The following is a 16,976-nucleotide window of genomic DNA, read 5'->3' on the forward strand; positions in this document are numbered from 1 at the left end:
TGGCTGTTGCTTTGGGAAAGGGCCAGGCACTGTGAGAGTGAGGTCCCGGGCGCCGTGAGCACGTGTACTCCTGGCCTCCAAATTCAGGCCAGCCAGCGCTGGCTGAGCTGTGCACGCATGGGCTGTGGGCAGCCAGAGCAGACTGCGTGAGAGGTGATCTGAGGCATTGGGGCCTAGAAGGGAGGCCCCCCTTCCACTCCTCTGCTCTGTCTAGGCGAGACCTGGTGAGTGCCTGGCCAGGACAGTGACCCATGGGTGGCTGAGAATCTCTGATGGGAAGGAAGTGCAGGGTTCTGGATACCCTACAGCGTGGCATGGCTATGTGGTACTAGAGGTTGAAGTCCCTAATCTGTGCATGATTGTGGCTACTTCTTTGCCCACCCCGGGGCCTCAGGCTCCCCATCTCCACTCAGGGAGCGTGCACCCATGAGCTCCAAGGCACTGTGGTTCTGTGAGGTGACAGAACCTGCCTGGTTTCCCCAACTGACCAAAAAGCGGCAGACCCCAGGCCAGGAGACCCACCCCAGGGAAGGCATGTCAGGAGGTGCTTTTGCAGGGGCAGTGCCCTTGGCAGGCTGTGCAGTAAACGAGGGCAAGGGTTCGGTCTGCCCTCAGCCGTGTCAAAGATGAATGAATCCAATGAAAAGGAATGAGGCACTGAGACATGCAGCAGAATGGGTGAACTTGGGAGCATTATACTAAGTGAGAGAAAAGTCACAAAATGCCACCTATTGTGTGATCCCATTTCTGTGAAATGTCCAGAATAGGCAAGTCTACGGAAATGGAAAGCACATTAGTGATTGCCTAGAGCTGGGTAGAGAGGGGACAGGGAGTGTTGGCTAATGGGTACAGGATTTCTTTTTGGGGTGATGAAAATATTCTAAAATTAGATTGTGGTGATGGTTGCACAACTGAGGATGCCCCAAAAAACCCCACTGACTTGTATACTAATGTAGAGGAATGTTAGCGTGTATCTCAGTAACTGTATCTCAGTAAAGCTAATTTTAAAACTATACTTCAATAAAGCTATAGCTCAATGAAGCTATAGCTATATAAAGCTAACTAAAACAAACAAACAAACAAAAAAAGCAAGTCCACAGAAGCCATGCCCAGACTCAGGCTAGGGACCTGGCAGGATCTGGTCTGGTCTGCCACCTCGCCCCAACGCCCACCAAATCCAGATCCAGGAGAGAACTACCACCTTCTCCCCCAGGAGCTGGTCCTTTTTGTCCCCCTGGGGTCGCCTGCCCACCCCGTGCCTCCTGGAGGCTAAGAAGAGTCTAGCATCTGGGACCAGACACCCAAAGCGGGTGGCCTCTGAAGGCCCCTCTCCAGTGCGCCCAGAGTGGGCCAGCCCAGTCCGCCTGACCTTTGGGACCACCGCGTCACCGGAGGAGACAGCGGAAAACGCCAGGGGGCTGGGGCAGCAGTCGCCGCAGGGGCCAGTGGCATCATCCTGGGTCATGAGAAATCTGCTCCCCTGCCCAGCCAGCCAGTGCCCAGCCAGGTCCTGCCCCACTAGAACTGGCCTGACCCGTCTCTCTTCCTCTGTCCTCTCACCCTCGGGCTGCGGCCCCCAGGGTGCTCCCTCCTGTCCATATCCCCAGAGGAAGAGGAAGGCCGGCTTCCCCCTCCTTGGTCCTAATTGGTCAAGAGGAACTTTGCTCTTAATTACCTTTTCTATTTGCTTTTAATCAAGTTCTGTTCCTTTTCTCCTTTCCCACGTTTGTTTGAAGTCTGAGTGCTTCTAGATGGAGGGATGTTGCCCCACCCTCACTTCATGGCGGTGCCTCCCTTCACCCCCATGCAGTAATCCAATTTAAATCCCCTTGCTCTGGCCTAGAATTTTAATTTGGGCTGGCAAGGGGGCACTGAGCACGCAGGACAGGACTCACTGTCACACAGGATGTGGGGCCAGGTGAGCGCCTTGTTCCCAGAATCCCCAAGTCCAGGACACCTGCTGGTGCCTCTGCTACCCTACCAGGACAGGGAAGGGGTGTTTTAGAGCTTAGACTCCCCGCGGGGGGAGGCGGGGGTCGGTCTCTGAGCCAGAATCTGTCCTTTGTCTTGAGTCCTGAGGGGGATAAGGAGAGGGCTGAGTTCTTATAGCACATGGGAGGCAGAGTTGAGCTGTGACCTTTCCCAGAAAGGTCATCTCTTCATGTGCCAGGCTGATGCTGGGTATGCCGTGCAGGACGACTCCTGTTCCTGCTCTCATACAGCACTTCTTAGCGTCTCCCTCCATAAAACCAGAACGTGAGGGCCCCCCCTGGTAGTGCAACAGGGTAAAGCCCAGCACTACGAAGCTGGCCGCAGCCGCTTCAGTGTGAGTAGTTCAATCCCCGCCCCGGAGCTGACCCACATGGCGCAGCAGACCTCTCCTGACCCGCCCGCTGCTCCCCTCAGCAGTGTACTTCGTCGCTCTGCCTGTTCTGCCCCCCGCTCTGTCTCTGGTGAGCCCTCTCACTGCCCTGCATCTCTGGCCTCTACCCCAGTTCCATATGCATAAAAAAATAAACCATCCCTGCCCACTACTCCTGGCTTTACAGCCCCCTCATTTATAAAGAACTTGATGAAAAAGTGTCCCTGAAGGTTGGGCCAGTTGCAGCACCTTGCCTGGTACCGCGGCCTGTGGCTCCGAGGGGAGGAGGTGGGAGGACGCATGGGCCTTGCCTGAGGTGAGGTGTGGCCCAGGTGGGAGCTCCAGCCTCTCCCTGTGGACAAGGGCGATGCCTCGGTGGACTGGCTCCTGGAGGACAGAGGGCCCAGGGCCAGGGAAGCCAGGCCAGCGCTGGGTCTCCAGGGAGATCAGTGTTGGCTAGAAGCCTGCTCTGGGGGACGCTTTCACTTCCCACCTGGAACAGGCCAGCCACCAGACGGCCTGGGTGGGGATCCTGGACTTAGGGGCCTCGGCCTTGAAGCTCTGCCCTTCCTAGCAGGCCCTTGCTCCCCACGCCCCCTCCCCAGGCACTTCCTCGTCTGGGGCCAAGGGACCCTGTGCCCTGTGCCTGTCTCTTCGAGCAGTGTTTTAACCTGCTTGCAAAGGTTTTTCAGTAAGATGCCCAGGCCCCACCCCAGACCTAGTGCACCCCAAGGTGGGGCTGGGCTTCAGTATTTGTCAGCGCTTCACAACTGACTGTGTGAACTGAGAGCTCAGGACGCTCCCCTAAAATGGCAGAAGTAATGCCTTCCCACAGTACTGGCCCCTTGGTGAGAGCCCGCCAAGTGCCTGGCCTCAGGTGAGTGGAAACACTGCAGATCCCCCTAAATCCTCACTACAAGCCAACAGGTTACTCCTTTATTCCCATTTTACCCTAGAAGAAGCTGAGCTCCAGAGAGGTTACGTCACTACTCCTTGTTTCACAGCAAAGCTCGGGTGGACCCAGGCGGCTGGGCACCAGACCCCACAACTGCCCTCCTTCATGCTTCCACTAGTGGCCACGTGGCATCTTCTCCCGACAGGGGCAAGACAAGGGTCAAAGAGGTGGCACTCTCCTGCCCCCTGACAGGGCTTTGTTCTGGGAGGGCCAGGGCAAGTCTCACCCTCAGTTTCCTCCTTGGGCAGGAAAGATAAGACACTGAGCACCCTCCCACTTCACCCCCACGAGGGTCAGCATCGGGGGGTGGGGGGGGCGTGCTGCTGTGGCTCTGCTTCTTGGGGCTCCAGTGGGCAGTGTTCCCACCACCGGTGGCCTCTCAAGGGAGCAAGCATCATTTAAAGAGCAAAATTAAAAACCTTTCTGCACATAGCTGCCCTGCTTTCGCCGCTAATGGCCACTTAACCCAATTAAAATGAAGCATTGTTGGCAGTGTGGCCAGGTCTGTTGAGGAACTGGGCTCTGGGCTGGGTGTTCAGAGGAGCAAGGAGACTGAGCCAGGGAGGGAGCCAGGGGCCCAGAGGCTGCAGGACCCCCCCCCCCCCCAATCAGGAGGGAGAATATCCTGCCTGCCTCCCACTTACTGGCTGCTTTCTCTCTAGAGCTTTATCTAACGCGGGGCTTCTCAGCTTCGGCGCTGTTGACGTTTGGGTTGGATAAATCTGGGCAGAGCTGCTGTGGCCATGGGCGAACGTTGAGCAGCCTCCTGCCCTGTGCCCACCAGGCACCAGGAACACTGAACTCCCCCAGTTGCAGCCAGCAAAAACGTCCCCCGATATTACCAATGTTCCCTGGAGGCACAGACTCTCCAGACTAAGAACCATTGGTCCGATGAGACAGAAAGACACAGCCATGGTGAAAGAAAGCCCTCCCCCGAGCAGAGAGACACCGGGACCCCAGAAGGTGCAGCTGGAATGGGGGGCTGCAGCAGGAGGCAGCTGCCTTCAGCTCAGCGGGTGACCTCAAGTGTGGGACCGCCTGGAGGAGCAGACCAGACCGACGAGGGGAAAGTTTGGCTTCCAGCAGCTGCAGGCCAGCTCGGGAGCTGCTTCCCTGTTGCCTTGATGGTCCTGGGAGGACAAGGCCGCGGGCGTCGGTACTTCCGGGGCCTGGCCGGGAGGAGGGGCCTCATGACGCTGAAACCTCCCAGCGCTGTGGCTGGGGTTCTAGCTGCGGGCCAGCCCCGGGGGCTGGCTGACTGCAGACCAGGGAAGCTCTGAGAGGCACCGCAGTGGTAGCCAGACAGGCAGGGGATTCTGGCGCACCGGCTGCCTCCGCCCACCCTTCTCCAGGCAATTAAAAGGTGTTTATATGGGGCTGGCAGTGGCTTCTGCCTCCCCTCCATTACGAACATTAAGAGATCTTGACCCTTCCACTTTTCTGCTCTTGAGAGGAGCTACAGGCACGTGGAGCCAATTAGGCACAGGCGTGGGCGCCAAGGGCCCAGCAGCCTTTTCTCCCTGATTGCGGCGTTTACGGCTGATTATTCTCCCCTCACCCAAACAGCACTGCTGCTTCCTGGCAAGGTGCCACTGCCACCCAGAGGAGCCGACAGCCCCAGGGGGTGGGGGAGTGAATTAGAGTGGGCATTCATTGAGCGCCTATTGTGCGGGAGCCCGTGGGGATCACTGCCTGCGGGGAGACAGCCAGAGCCTGCCAGCATGGAGACTAGGGAGGGTGTGGGCAGCGGGCACTCGGGAGACCCTGGGCAGCCTGCTGCGGAGAGAGACCTCTCGGAATGAAGTTCAGAGGGAGCCCTTTGGAGGAAGCGGCCTTCCACCCGGGGTCCTGGGAGCCGGTGTGAGCCTCAGGCAAAGACTGCTTGCAGGAACTGCTGGACATGAGTGTGAAGACCGCCTCCCCTGTCACTGTCCCCACCAGGGCCAGGAGGAGAAGCCAGCGCCAACCAGGCAGGAAGCTGGCCTCCCCGGGAGTGAAGAGGGAGACGGTGAGTGGCTAGGACCTGGTCAAGGGCCCTCGGAGGGAACACATCAGCCCTCCTCTTCACCCACCTGCCCGAGCTGCTGGTGGTCCCATGAGGACACCTGACCTGTCAGGCCTCAAGAGAGACCAAGCTGTGGACTGGGGCTGGGCTTCGCTGGCCCCCAGATGGCTGCTGTGACTCAGGCAGGCCCCTCGCTCCCAGTGTGGCCCAAGAGGTGCTGAGCCTGTCCTGCCTGGTGGTCCAGCTCATGATACCGTGTGCATCACCTCGAGTACCGTTCGGTTTCCTGTTCGGTCATTCAGCAATCCTCTGCTGCCCTGAAGCCTTTGGCGCGTCTCCACTCACTGTCGGGCTTTCTGGATGAGGAAACGGCCTCGGAAACAGGCCAACCCCAACCTCTACCTGAGCCAGGGTCCCAATGACCCCCTTACCCTGGCTCCTCCTGGTCCGCACCCATGCGCCCTGCCCCCCAGAGCTCCCAGGGACTGGGGGCAAGCAGAGTGATGCTGGCCAGATCAGAGGAGCCCAGGGTGGGAAAGGAAAGGGCGCATATGCCAGGCAGAGGGTAGAGCAGCAAGGGCCTTGGGGCAGGACCTCGACTGAAGCCTCTGGGGACAGCTGGGCAAGTGGCTGGCTAGGAGTGCAGGCAAGGGCCACTGTGCTAAGCCCTTTTTAATATCCCTGAACACACCCCACCATGGGAGGGGGAATGTAGGGCAGGGGAGGGGCATCAACCAAATGGAGAAAATGGACCTTGGACCCGAGGGAGGCACATCGGACTCCAGTCCCCAGAGAAGGCCTGCACTGAGGGAGCATCCTCTCCTGCTCTGCCCACCTCTCTGGGGGTCCTAGCTGGCGAAGGGGGGTGGGCAGAAGCTAGGAGGCAGAGTAAAAGGGCCTGCAGGTACCCCAGGGACAAACCAGCCTAATTCAGGATCAGAGAATTTAATTGAGTTTTAATAGCATCTGGCCCTTTGTTCTGAAATCCTTGTGCTTGAGAACTAGGGGAGGGTGGGGTTCATCCACGTCTGGGCGAGCGAGGGGCCTGGCTGGCTGACCATGCCCTGAGACCGCAGACTTCAAGGAGACAGATGAGAAGCTACAGGGTCCCCTATGCAAAAGTGACATGGAAGGGACAAATCTAAGAAGCCAGCCTGGAGGAGGTTGCATTTGAGTTGAACCTCTGAATTGGCGGAATTTCCAGTGTGGTGAAAGGGAAGAAGGAAAGCCCTGAGCCCTGGCGGTGCCAGTGAGCCAAGCGCCGCAGGCTGTGCTGAGCTGGTCACAGCCTGGGAATGAGCCCCGCAGGGTGCCTGTGCCGCAGTTTTTGTGAAGGGGTGGCGACCAGGGGGCAGGGGGGCAGGGCTCCCACTGTCCTGGGGTAGCCGCTCATCTGCAGGCTCACTCTATTCTCATGACTTAAGAGACAGCAAGAGTACCACCACTGCTTCAGTGGGGCCTGCGGGACAAGGGAGCCCATAGGGGTGCTGGTGGGGAGACCCGTGCCATGGACCTGGCCCCGAGATGGGGAGCACAGGGGTGGTAAGGGACTCTGAGGCCATCATAGACCTCCTGGCTTTCTCCTCCAAGCCTGTACCTTGAGGCAGGGCCAACCCCAGGTGCTATGCTAACCCCTAGTAGGGACCCCTGAGGTATTTCCTGGCGGAGCCCAAGTAACCCTGACTTGGCATATCATGGGACCCGGGGACCTTATATGCCCTTCAGCCTCTGTTCACTGACACTGAGTGCTTGCCATGTCCCAACACTGCACCAGGTCACCAAGGACAGGGGGGTGGACTTGCAGAGCCCCCCACCAGAGGAGACCAGCCTGCTCCTTAAGGTGGCAGAGAGTGACCCCTGCCCAAGTGCGGAGCCACTTGGCAAGCCTGTGGCTATGAGGAGACCTAGAGAACCTGGGGCAGCAGGAGCAGGGTGACCAGAGACTTAGCCAGGCAGAGGAGGGGAAGGGAGGGAGGGGGCACGAGGCAGAGGGTGAAGCCAGGTGCGAAGGCCAGAGGTAGAGCTCGTGCAATCCGCGTGCTGGGCAGTGGCATGCAGGTGGCAGTGGAGGGCTCTGAGCTGGCGCTGCAGAGTTCGCGCTCGGTGACCTGTGAGATGAGGCTCGAGGCAGCGGTGCGTGGGGTCTCCCCCGGTGCAGATGCTGTTCCTCGGAGCCTAACACCAAGACCCGCAGTCTTGACCTTGCACTCAGAAAAAGCATCGGGCCATGAGGTCCCAATGCAACCTCAGCCTGGCACACGGTGCCTTGACCAGGCTCCGAACTAGAAGATGGCCAAGAACAAGGAGCTTCACCCACATCTGTACCCAGGCCCCCGTGCTGCACTTGAAAAACACTGAGATGAAACCTTGGCAAATCTGTCTCTGGGCCTCAGTTTCCCTGCCTGTACAACAGGAACAAGTACAGCCTTACAGGTCTGTCATCAGAGCTCCTGCCCAGGCCTGGTGATAACGACTCAGGAGAGGATTCTCAGGGGAGTACCCATGGGCAGGGTCCCCAGATAAGACTGACCTGTGATCCCGCTCAGTGTGTGGGCCCTGCTGGGCTGCAGACTTCACCCCAGCCTCTGCTCCCTGGACGCCTCATCAAGGGCCCGTCCCCAGCTCCCACTTCTGAGAGCCACACTGTCTGTACTTCCTGCCTCCTGGCACAGGCCTCAGGGCCCTTGTTTGAGAGGCTGGTCACGGTTGCCGGGTCCTTTATTCCAGCCTTCCTGTATTTGCCCACTCTGTGCCTCAGCGAATGGGAGGCGCAGCATGTTTGCTGTGTCAACACCAGCTGGAGCCCAGTTATGGAGAGAGCCGAGGGTGAGGCCCCAGCCGCCAGCTGCCTTGGAGGCCAGGGGCCAGCCCCTCCCTGGGAGGCTGAGGTTGGTGCCAAGTAGGCAGCTCCCCACCTATGACCCATCCATTTGCTAGGCCACTCGAACAGCCCCACACAGGGAGCACAATATCATCTGTCCTTGGCACAGCTCAGGGAGACTTCTGGCCAAGGCCGCCTTCAAGACCGAGCCTCCCTGCCCCCAGACAGAATCCCTTTGACAGCCCCAGCTTCAGCCCCACACTCTCCTACAGGTCCAGCAGCTTCCAAGAAGAAGCCTGAGCAGTCAAGCAGATGGACAGGTGGATAGACAGGCAGCAAGACAGGGTCAGAGCAGGGGATCAGAATTCCAGGAGAGGCTCGAGGGGCCCTGAACCAGGCAGCCGGCTTGTGTGTGTGAGCTCTGTTGGCGTGAACTGGCGGAGGAGCCGCAGCTCTGGGGAAGGCAGAGAGGACAGTTTGTGACTGATGACTTGCACTGAGGGGTGACGGTCTGAGACACGGGATCCAGAGGTCGGAGCGGGGGTGACGTGCCCTGAGCCTGAAGGGAGCCTGGGTCCCCACCTTCAACCATGGCTGTTTCACCATTTGGGGCTGGGGCAGTTGGCCAAGTGGCAGAGCCATGGGTGGAACAAGACCCCACCCGCTTGATCAAATAAGATTTTGAGGGTGACTCCAGGAGACAGAGGCCTCCAGGGAACAGCCAGGCAGCTGGATTGGCCCAGAAGGGCTGTGGCTATAACTGCTTCACCTGCCAGGTGGCCTTTCCTGGTAACTTCCCTTCTTTCTCTGTTTCCCTCCTCTAAGTGGGTGGTAAAGAGTGCGCATAGTGGGCTTACCAAGGGGATGGTTTGGGCTGAGACTTGGCCAGTGCAGACACACACAGAGGCCCTGTGGCTATCACTGTTACAAGGCGGAGGCTTGGGCCGCAGCAAAGATCGCCTCACTTTGGGATGTCGTGGAAAAGTATCCCGTTTACTTGGGAGCACAGAGAAGTAGCTCTGAGGCTAGAGGGACGGAGGGAGTTTGTCTCTCAGAGGGCAGGGGAGAACATTCTGAGAAGGGGAACAGCAATAGAGGAGGCCTGGGAGATGGGGTGAAGAGCAGATAGAGTTCAGTGTTGGACTCTGGGGTTCCAGATCATCTCCCTGCATACCTGTAGTGCCAAGGGCCAATGAGTAGCACACCATGGGCTGGGAGGAGCACCCTAACTAATGTGCCCCCCACTTTCAGTCAGATGTGCAGTGCCTGTCCCCAGGGCCAGGGAGTAAGTTATGGGCATTCCAGCCAATGGACAGTAGAGACACCCCAGTTAATGATGTGACCCTGGCTCAGACATTTCATGTGGGGGACCCCACAACAAGCACAAGCCCCAACCCTAAGAGTTACTGTTCCCCCTTCTCTGGGCCACACTTGCACATGTGTTCCACCCCTGATGCCATGCCTCCCGGTAGCCCAGGACTGTAAGCTGAGTGAGGGGCTGCTGCCCCCGCTCCCGACGATGACACTAAGCTTTGCCCACCACCCATGTACTTACCTGGGCCTCCTTTTATCAAATATTCTTTTGCTAATCCCATCTCCCTGTGTAACTGCTGTGTAATTAGCTTGGTTTGCAAAATATTACATGTCAGATTTTCCTTTACCCAAGAAAGGGCAGAAGGGGGTGGAGTGGAGGAAGATTTTTGGGCATGGAGCCACCTCACGGTCAACTCTGGCCCTCTCCTCCCATTAAGCCCACTCTCCGCCCCGCACCCTCGTACCTGCACATACTCCCAACACACATGTTGTGGCCTCTGCTCACACTCGGGGACGGGTCAGACCCAAGCTGGACTCAGACTTAGGCATGATCTACTAAGTGGCATCGCCCGGAATGGGCATGTGTATGGCAGCAGGCTGGGGGTGGGATGGCAGATGGCTTTTGCCCTGCACCTGTGGCCTAGGATGGATGCATGGAGACCGTGTACAGGTGCGCACCGAGCACTTGGTCCATGGAAACGCCATGGTCCTCACTAACACCTCTCTGTCCACCCCATAGCGGCCGGGCTGCCCAAAGCCGACCCACCTGAACCCGGGTCTGGCCCAGCTATGAGGTGGGGCCGCTGGTGATAGCAGACCATGGACAAGGCCCCTGACCAAACATGACAGCTCTGGCCAAGGGGAATAGCTGGCCCGTCCTCCCTGGTCACAGGAACATCTGCCATCCCCATCCCTGAGGCTGGAACCAGGCAGCGTGAACAGTGCAGAGGCCGACTCAGCGCTGCTCTGACCCTGCAGCACGGCCGAGCTCACCCCCAGCTCCCCCCACCCCACCTCCACCCACTCCCCAGACGGATGCTCAGGGCTGCAAGGCTCAACTGTGCAGAGGAACCACAGGAGCTCAGCGCCCGCTGCGGCGTCAGACCCGGGTGACGGGAAGGGTTGCGCTCGTCGCCCTCAGCTGGCGCGGCCTACTTTCCTTGCCACCTACCCCACTGCCCCCACTGTCTCCCCACCTCCTCTTACTTCAACTCCCTCGGGATGTGAATTCTCTTAAACTTTTAATTAAAAACACTCTTCTTTCTCCCCCCAAGGTTTGCTTCCTTATGATTTTCCTGTTGTAAGGGAAGATGGGAGGGGCGGGACAGGCAAGGAGTGGAGGTCAGCCCCAGAACCTGGCCTCGAGGAGACTCTGGCCGCCCCCGACGCTGTGCCTGGCTTCTGGGCTCTGCCGGAGAAGGCCTTTCTGCAGACGCCAGCCCTGGGTGTCTCAGCCACGTCTGCCAGCTCTGTGGCACGTCCCACACAATCACTCTAGACCACAGCACGTGCCCGTTTTCAGAGCAAAGTCCCTCACTTTCTCATGAGACTGTGTTAGCTACTACAGAGGTTTCAGGGTCACTCCAAGCCCATTGGTCACAGGTTGGAGAAATGTCCCCCAGGTTTATTCATCAGGCAAGAGACAGCCCAGCGCTGGTGTCTTGGGCCTCCCGGTCACCAGCTGGGTCACAGAGGCCTCACATATAGAATTCCCAGCTCGACTCAGGGGCACAAGGTCAGGTCCTGGCTCAGGAGATCAGGTCTCCTGGGATGCTGCAGGCACAGCATCTGGCTCCTCGCTATCAGGGGCCAGAACAGCTTCTCTGCTTCTGGAGCTAGAAGGGGGACGACCCAATCCCACCCAGGGAACAGCCTCTCAGCCTGCCCCGACTCTGGAGGAACTTACTGCTCTGTCCTCAGGTTCCCATTTCAGAGTTGGAGCCCTCTACGTGTCTGGAAGTCCTTCCTCGTGTCTAACCATGATCCCTCTTGCTGCAGCCCCAGCCAGTTTCCTCAGCTCTTCCCTGCCCATAAGCCCTCCCTGGCTCAGGCTAAGTACCAGGTCACCACCCCCTCTGCAGCTGAACCCCTCCATCTCTGGGCTTCCAGGGCCAGCCCAAGACACCCCCACAAACTCACAAGCCTCATCCAGGCACATCCCCTGTGTCCCATCCAGAGATTCCCCTCACAGACGGTGCTTGTCTCACCCCCGGGGGCTTGCTGCCCCTCAACCCCCCCAGAGACTCAGGGACTCAAAAGCCCACAGACGGAGCAGGAACATCACTCGCGAGGACGCTGACCCCACAGTGCCCTCCACCCTCCGCCTCCAGCCTGCCGCAGTGGGCAGGGGACATGGCTGACCCTGTTGGGAGCCCAGCATGCACAAGAGCAGGGCTGCCGTGGGTCCCTGGCCCTGAGAAGCTAGAACAAGGTCACTCCCCACCTGTCTCCTGGACTTCCATCAGCACCCCTCCAGATGCCCCCTGCTTGTGTCCTGCCCACTCACCCAGAGGCCATCCAGACTGGCCATGGAAGTCCCCAGGGAGACATGCCCATGACGGTGGGTGGGGCATGACAGGATTTGGGGACTTGACTGGGAGGAGCAGTAAACAGACCAGACTAAGGCACGGATCAAGCAAGGGCAGGAAGGCTCTAGACCGTGGGCTGGGTGTGGGGAGGGCAGCGCAGGGCTAAGAAGCCGGATATGGCAGTGAGAGGCCTTGAATGCCACACACGGGGCTTTAGGCTCAGGCGCTGGAGCTCTGGCAGCCTCGTGAGGAAAGCAGGGCCAGTGTGCATTCTCTAGACCTATGTTGAGCACCTACTCTGTGTAGTGCCTGTGTCCTGGTCTGGCCCAGCCCCCAGGCAGATGCTCTGTGGCTCTGGGTCTGGCGGGTGGAAGCGATCAGAGGGAAGAAGTTTGTGCCTCCCTCACAGGGGAGGAAGAGCAGCCTCTTCGGCTATTAGGTGCCAAATGCAGCCCTGCCTCACAGCCCTGCTAGCTCCTGGCTGGCTCTTAAGGGCCTGTTCAGTTCCAAAACTAAGAGAGGCAGGTATAGGAGGCTTTTTCTCCCACGCTGGCACATATTGGACCCCCTGAGCCCCTTCGAGCCAGACTCCACCCATCAGTCCCCAAGTACGCACCATGTCTGCTGGGTGTCAGTGGGATCATGCAGTGGCAGAGGCAGGTCTGGTCCTGCCCTCTGGGAGCTGTGGGCCAGGCAGGAGGCAAAGGGTAAACAAGTTAATAGAAGTGGGCCGTGGGGTGTCAGAGGACAGACATCAGGAAGGCAGGAATGAGGTTGGTGCACCCCACTCACACATCCAACGGTGCAGACCAGGAGCACACACAGGAGTAAAGGCAGTGAGAGAAACCGCCCTTTCTCCCGGCTCAGTCCAGCCGCATCTCCCCACCTGCAACACAGCCCCAAGACTGGCAGCGCCTCCCCTTCCCGGGCCCAGCCCTGCCCCTGCCTGGGATCTGAGCGGCCTCCCTAAGCCCCGCAGACACCCACCATGCCCAACAGGGCCTCTGAGCAGGCGGCTCAGGGTGGGCTCCGCAGCAGGGCTGGGCCTGCTGGGTTGTCCAGCTGCAGACCACACTGAGCAGCTGCCGCTGTCAGCAGAAGACAATTTCAAGAGCCTTTAGAATTCATAGCATTGACGGGGCCCTCCTGAAGCCAGTAAGCAGCTGGGGTGGGCCCTTTACCCACACAAGATGGCCCCGGATGGGTGCACATATCTGTATGTGTGCCTCAGCATGGTGCCAGGCCCTGCATGCTCCAGCCTGCGTGTGGGAGAGTCTGAAGAGCTGGGCATGGAAAGGAAGGGACGGCTGTAGCACCTCACAGCTCCTGCTGCCCAGCTCCCTCACAGACACTCACACGGGCGAGCTTCAGGCACCCCAGGCGTGTGTGCCCCATCCACTGATGCGCCCCAGCTCCCTGCCTCCAACCACGTCATTGCTCAGGCCCGACGCCCCGCCCGAGCGCCTGTGGGTAGCATGCACACAGGCAAGTACTCGTGTGCTTCTCAGCCACGCGTGCCCACGAGCATGTTTGTGTGCCTGTGCGTCCCCAGAGGACACATGCTCATACCCATTCCTGCTTGGAAGCCCCTTGTCACTCCTGGAGCGCAGCCGTGACACACTATCTCACTCCCCTCTCCACTTCCTCACCACTGCACCTACTCGTGGGCAGTTGTCTGATGAATATCTCTATTCGACAGACTGGGAAATTGAGGTGCAGAAAGCACCGAGACTCTCCCGAGCCCCCTCGACAGCTCCAGCGGTCTCCGGAGGTGCAGCTCTCTCTGGACCCCACCTAGATCTGACATGGCCCCGCTGCTTGTGCAGGGTTCCTCAGACTCCCCTGCAGAGCCACGGGTGCAGGACAGAGGGTTGGAGTTTGCAGAACGCCTCCCCTTGGCAAGGGTTCACTAAGGCGCCAGTGGGAAGCGCTGCATCAGCCCCAACACTCCAGCTCTGTCTCATGTAGGTCTTCCTCCCTTCCTGGGATCTCTCCTCTCCTACCTCGTCCTTCATCTTCTTGTCCCTCGCAACCCCCTTTCCTTTCTGGAGCCATTTCTGGATTTATCTCAGCAGCTCCTGACATCCACAGCTGGGAAGTTCTCAGAGGTAGGCCAAGCACTCAGCCCCCCACTGACCAGCCCTGGCCCAAGGAGGGACTTGGGAGGAATTAGGCCCCACTGTGACCTCAAGAGAACCTGGCCTGGGTGGCAGGCTTATAAGCCAGCCTGGTGCTCGTCCCATAGTAACTGCAGCTGAGAGAAGTTAAGTGGCATGAGGCCCAGCACAGAGAGCAAATATCCTGGACATGGTGGGGGGCAGGAGGGAGGGCCAAAAACAATTGCCCGGGCAGAAGGGAGAAGGACGGTGTTTCAGGTGATGGGGATGCAAAAGCACAGAGGTGTCAGTATTTCGTTATAACCAGACACTTATCAGTCATCTGGATGTCTCTGCAGCCAGACATTCATTCATTCATTCTTCATTCATTCACCAAATAGTTCCCAAGAGCTGTGCACTAGGGTCCCTGGGAAGTAAAGAGCAGTGTTGTACCTACTCAGAGACTGCACAGTCTGCTGGGAAGACTGCAGGACCAGCGAAGACCTTGAGGGGTGCACATAGGCAGTGAAGTGAGCAGGTGTAGGATGGAAGATCTGTGGGCACGGGGGAAACCCCCATGTCGGGACCTAACCAGGACTGCGCCTTCTTTCACAACATTTTTTTTTGACATGTTAGTATTAGTGTTGAAGTCCTCATAGCTGGACGGTTCCTTGTCAGTTCAAGTCTTCATCCTGCATTGTATAGACTCTGATCCCAGGCCCTGGGCCTGGAACTGAAATCTCCAGGACTCCTATTTCAAGAATTATTGGGTAAAGTAAGGACTGTCCACATCTAGCTCAGCCCAGGAGTCTGCACAGCACCTCCTGCAGCCCCACGGTGGAATTGCAGGTCAGGGAGGCCGCCTCTGGGGCAGAGCCAGCCTGAGTGAGCTCCTTGGAGCAGGGCCTGTGACCTTTTCAGGCTGGCAGGAGCCCTAGAGACCTTGGCCATTTCACTGAGCTTCAGTGTCCCAGTATAGAACGGCAGCTTGACTCCTGCCCTGCCTGCCACCCTGGGTGGCTGTGAAAAGGGGAGCCCTGGTTCCCCCTGTAGGACTGTCCAGGAGGTTTTTTTTGGGGGGGATGTAAGGCTCCCCAGCAGAACGGCAGCAGGACTCACGACTGACTTCTCAGTAGCTTTGAAGCCATCCGTCACTTACAAATTCTCTTCATTTCTAAATAAAATGATTTGTTAATTTGAGTGAGTGATCGCCACTCGTCCAAGCCTCTTTGCGGGGCCGGGAACAGCTTGTGGGCTCCCGGAGCCCTGCGCCGCCGGCCTGGCACAGACTTGGAGGGGTTGTTTTCGATTTAAATGCGAATTGAATGAGGAGAAAAATGTTTCTCTTGGCAATTCCATAGGAGCTCGCTCTTCTGACAGATGTTGGAGTTTATTATCCCATCGGGCCAGCGTTTTGTCGAGCAGAATTGCTAATTATTTCAGAGGCCGGGCCGCAGCCTGGGAAGGGAGGGAGGTGGCGGGCGTGGCTTCGGGCGGCATCTGTCGGCTGCGGGCAGTGGGTCGCCGTGGGCAGTGGGACACTGCGTCCAGCCTACCATCTCTCCACTCCCCTCTGTGGACATTTAGGACATTCACGCCTTGGTTTCTAGGTACCCCAGAGGAGGCAACGGGGACTGTGCTTGCCAGAGCTGCTTTGACCTTGTAGTGAGGACTGTGAAGGTCACTTTGGAGGTCCCGCTTATATGTTTAGTAGGTTCATGGAAGGTAGATGGAAAAAGGGTCCCAGGAGGCCAGCATTCTTCTCACCGAGAGCAGAGCCGTCAGCCGTGAGGAGCTCACCTGGGCAAGGGCTGTGCCTGCAGACGTGTTCCAGCTTCTTCATAGCCGCAGGCTCTGCGGTGCGCGGGGACTTGGTGTGACCGTGTTTGCAGGTCATGAACCGCCCGGGGGTCTGTGTGTGCCGTGAGGTGTCGGGGCTGAGCTGCTCGGGCTCTAGCGACGGCTCTAATTCATTCCGCCCCCAGCCCCTGCACTGCAAGCTGAGGGGGTTCTCAAAAGACAGATGGCCAGGGGGGTGGGCTTCGGGAGGGCGGGCGCAAGCCTAGCCTGGGTGCTGCTCAGCCACTACAGGGACACCCCAGGTTCCGTGGGGCTCCATGGCGGGCTCCTTGGCGGAGAGGTGGCCCTGGCAAGCAGATACCGGGCCTCCCAGTCCGTCTAGCCCAGGGGCCTCAGCCTCATCTGGACAACTTAGGGCAGGGAAGCGGGGTTATCTCTCCCTGCACCCAGGAGGGGGCCCCAAAATTCCCACAGGACTGGCTTACTGACGTCAGGAAGCCCAGGTCTGACTCCAGTTTATCTCTGACCCTGGGAGGCCAGTTCCTCCTGTAGTCTCCCCTGAGAAACTGCCCTCTACTTCAACCTACCCTTCTTCCAGAACCCCGAGGCAGGGGCTGGACACCCTTACTGCCCAGGCCTGGCCAGCTTAGGATTGAGCATTCATTCACCCTCCTCCCCGGGTGTCCCGTCCCCTCCCCATCGTAGCCTCCACCATCATTCTCCATCTCCCCCCTCCTCCCCCCCAGTTTCAGGCTCCCTAGGTTTAACACAAAGGCAGTAGCAGCAGCTGGACAGGATTTTATAACCCTAATTAACACCAGATTCCCTGGGGTCCCAGCTCTAGAATCTTGATGCAGCCTGAGATCCACAGAGCACAAAGCGGGGAGGGTCCACCCTGGGGCTGGATCAGGGGAGATGAGTGTCCACCACCACAGCTGGCCCCGGGAGGTGACAGGGAGCTCTGCAGCCTCCGTCCTCCCTGCTCACAGCCCCAGGCCCTGACAGCTACCCAGATGGGCGGCACCGGGAAGCTGAGAGAGATGCACAGCCACTCCTGCCTGAGACCCTGCCAGGCTTCCCTGACTGGCCATGTGT

The 16,976-nt window shown here is 58.8% G+C and overlaps 1 protein-coding gene across 6 annotated transcripts in view; it reads left to right on the forward strand.

Moving 5' to 3' along the window:
* The window catches only part of CACNA2D2 (calcium channel, voltage-dependent, alpha 2/delta subunit 2), a 130,161-nt gene that overhangs the window by 64,915 nt on the left and 48,270 nt on the right, over nucleotides 1-16,976 (forward strand). The window lies entirely within an intron of this gene.

Source organism: Condylura cristata, unplaced genomic scaffold (assembly GCF_000260355.1).
Source record: "Condylura cristata isolate star-nosed mole 26May11 unplaced genomic scaffold, ConCri1.0 scaffold00004, whole genome shotgun sequence".
Classification (NCBI taxonomy): domain Eukaryota; kingdom Metazoa; phylum Chordata; class Mammalia; order Eulipotyphla; family Talpidae; genus Condylura; species Condylura cristata.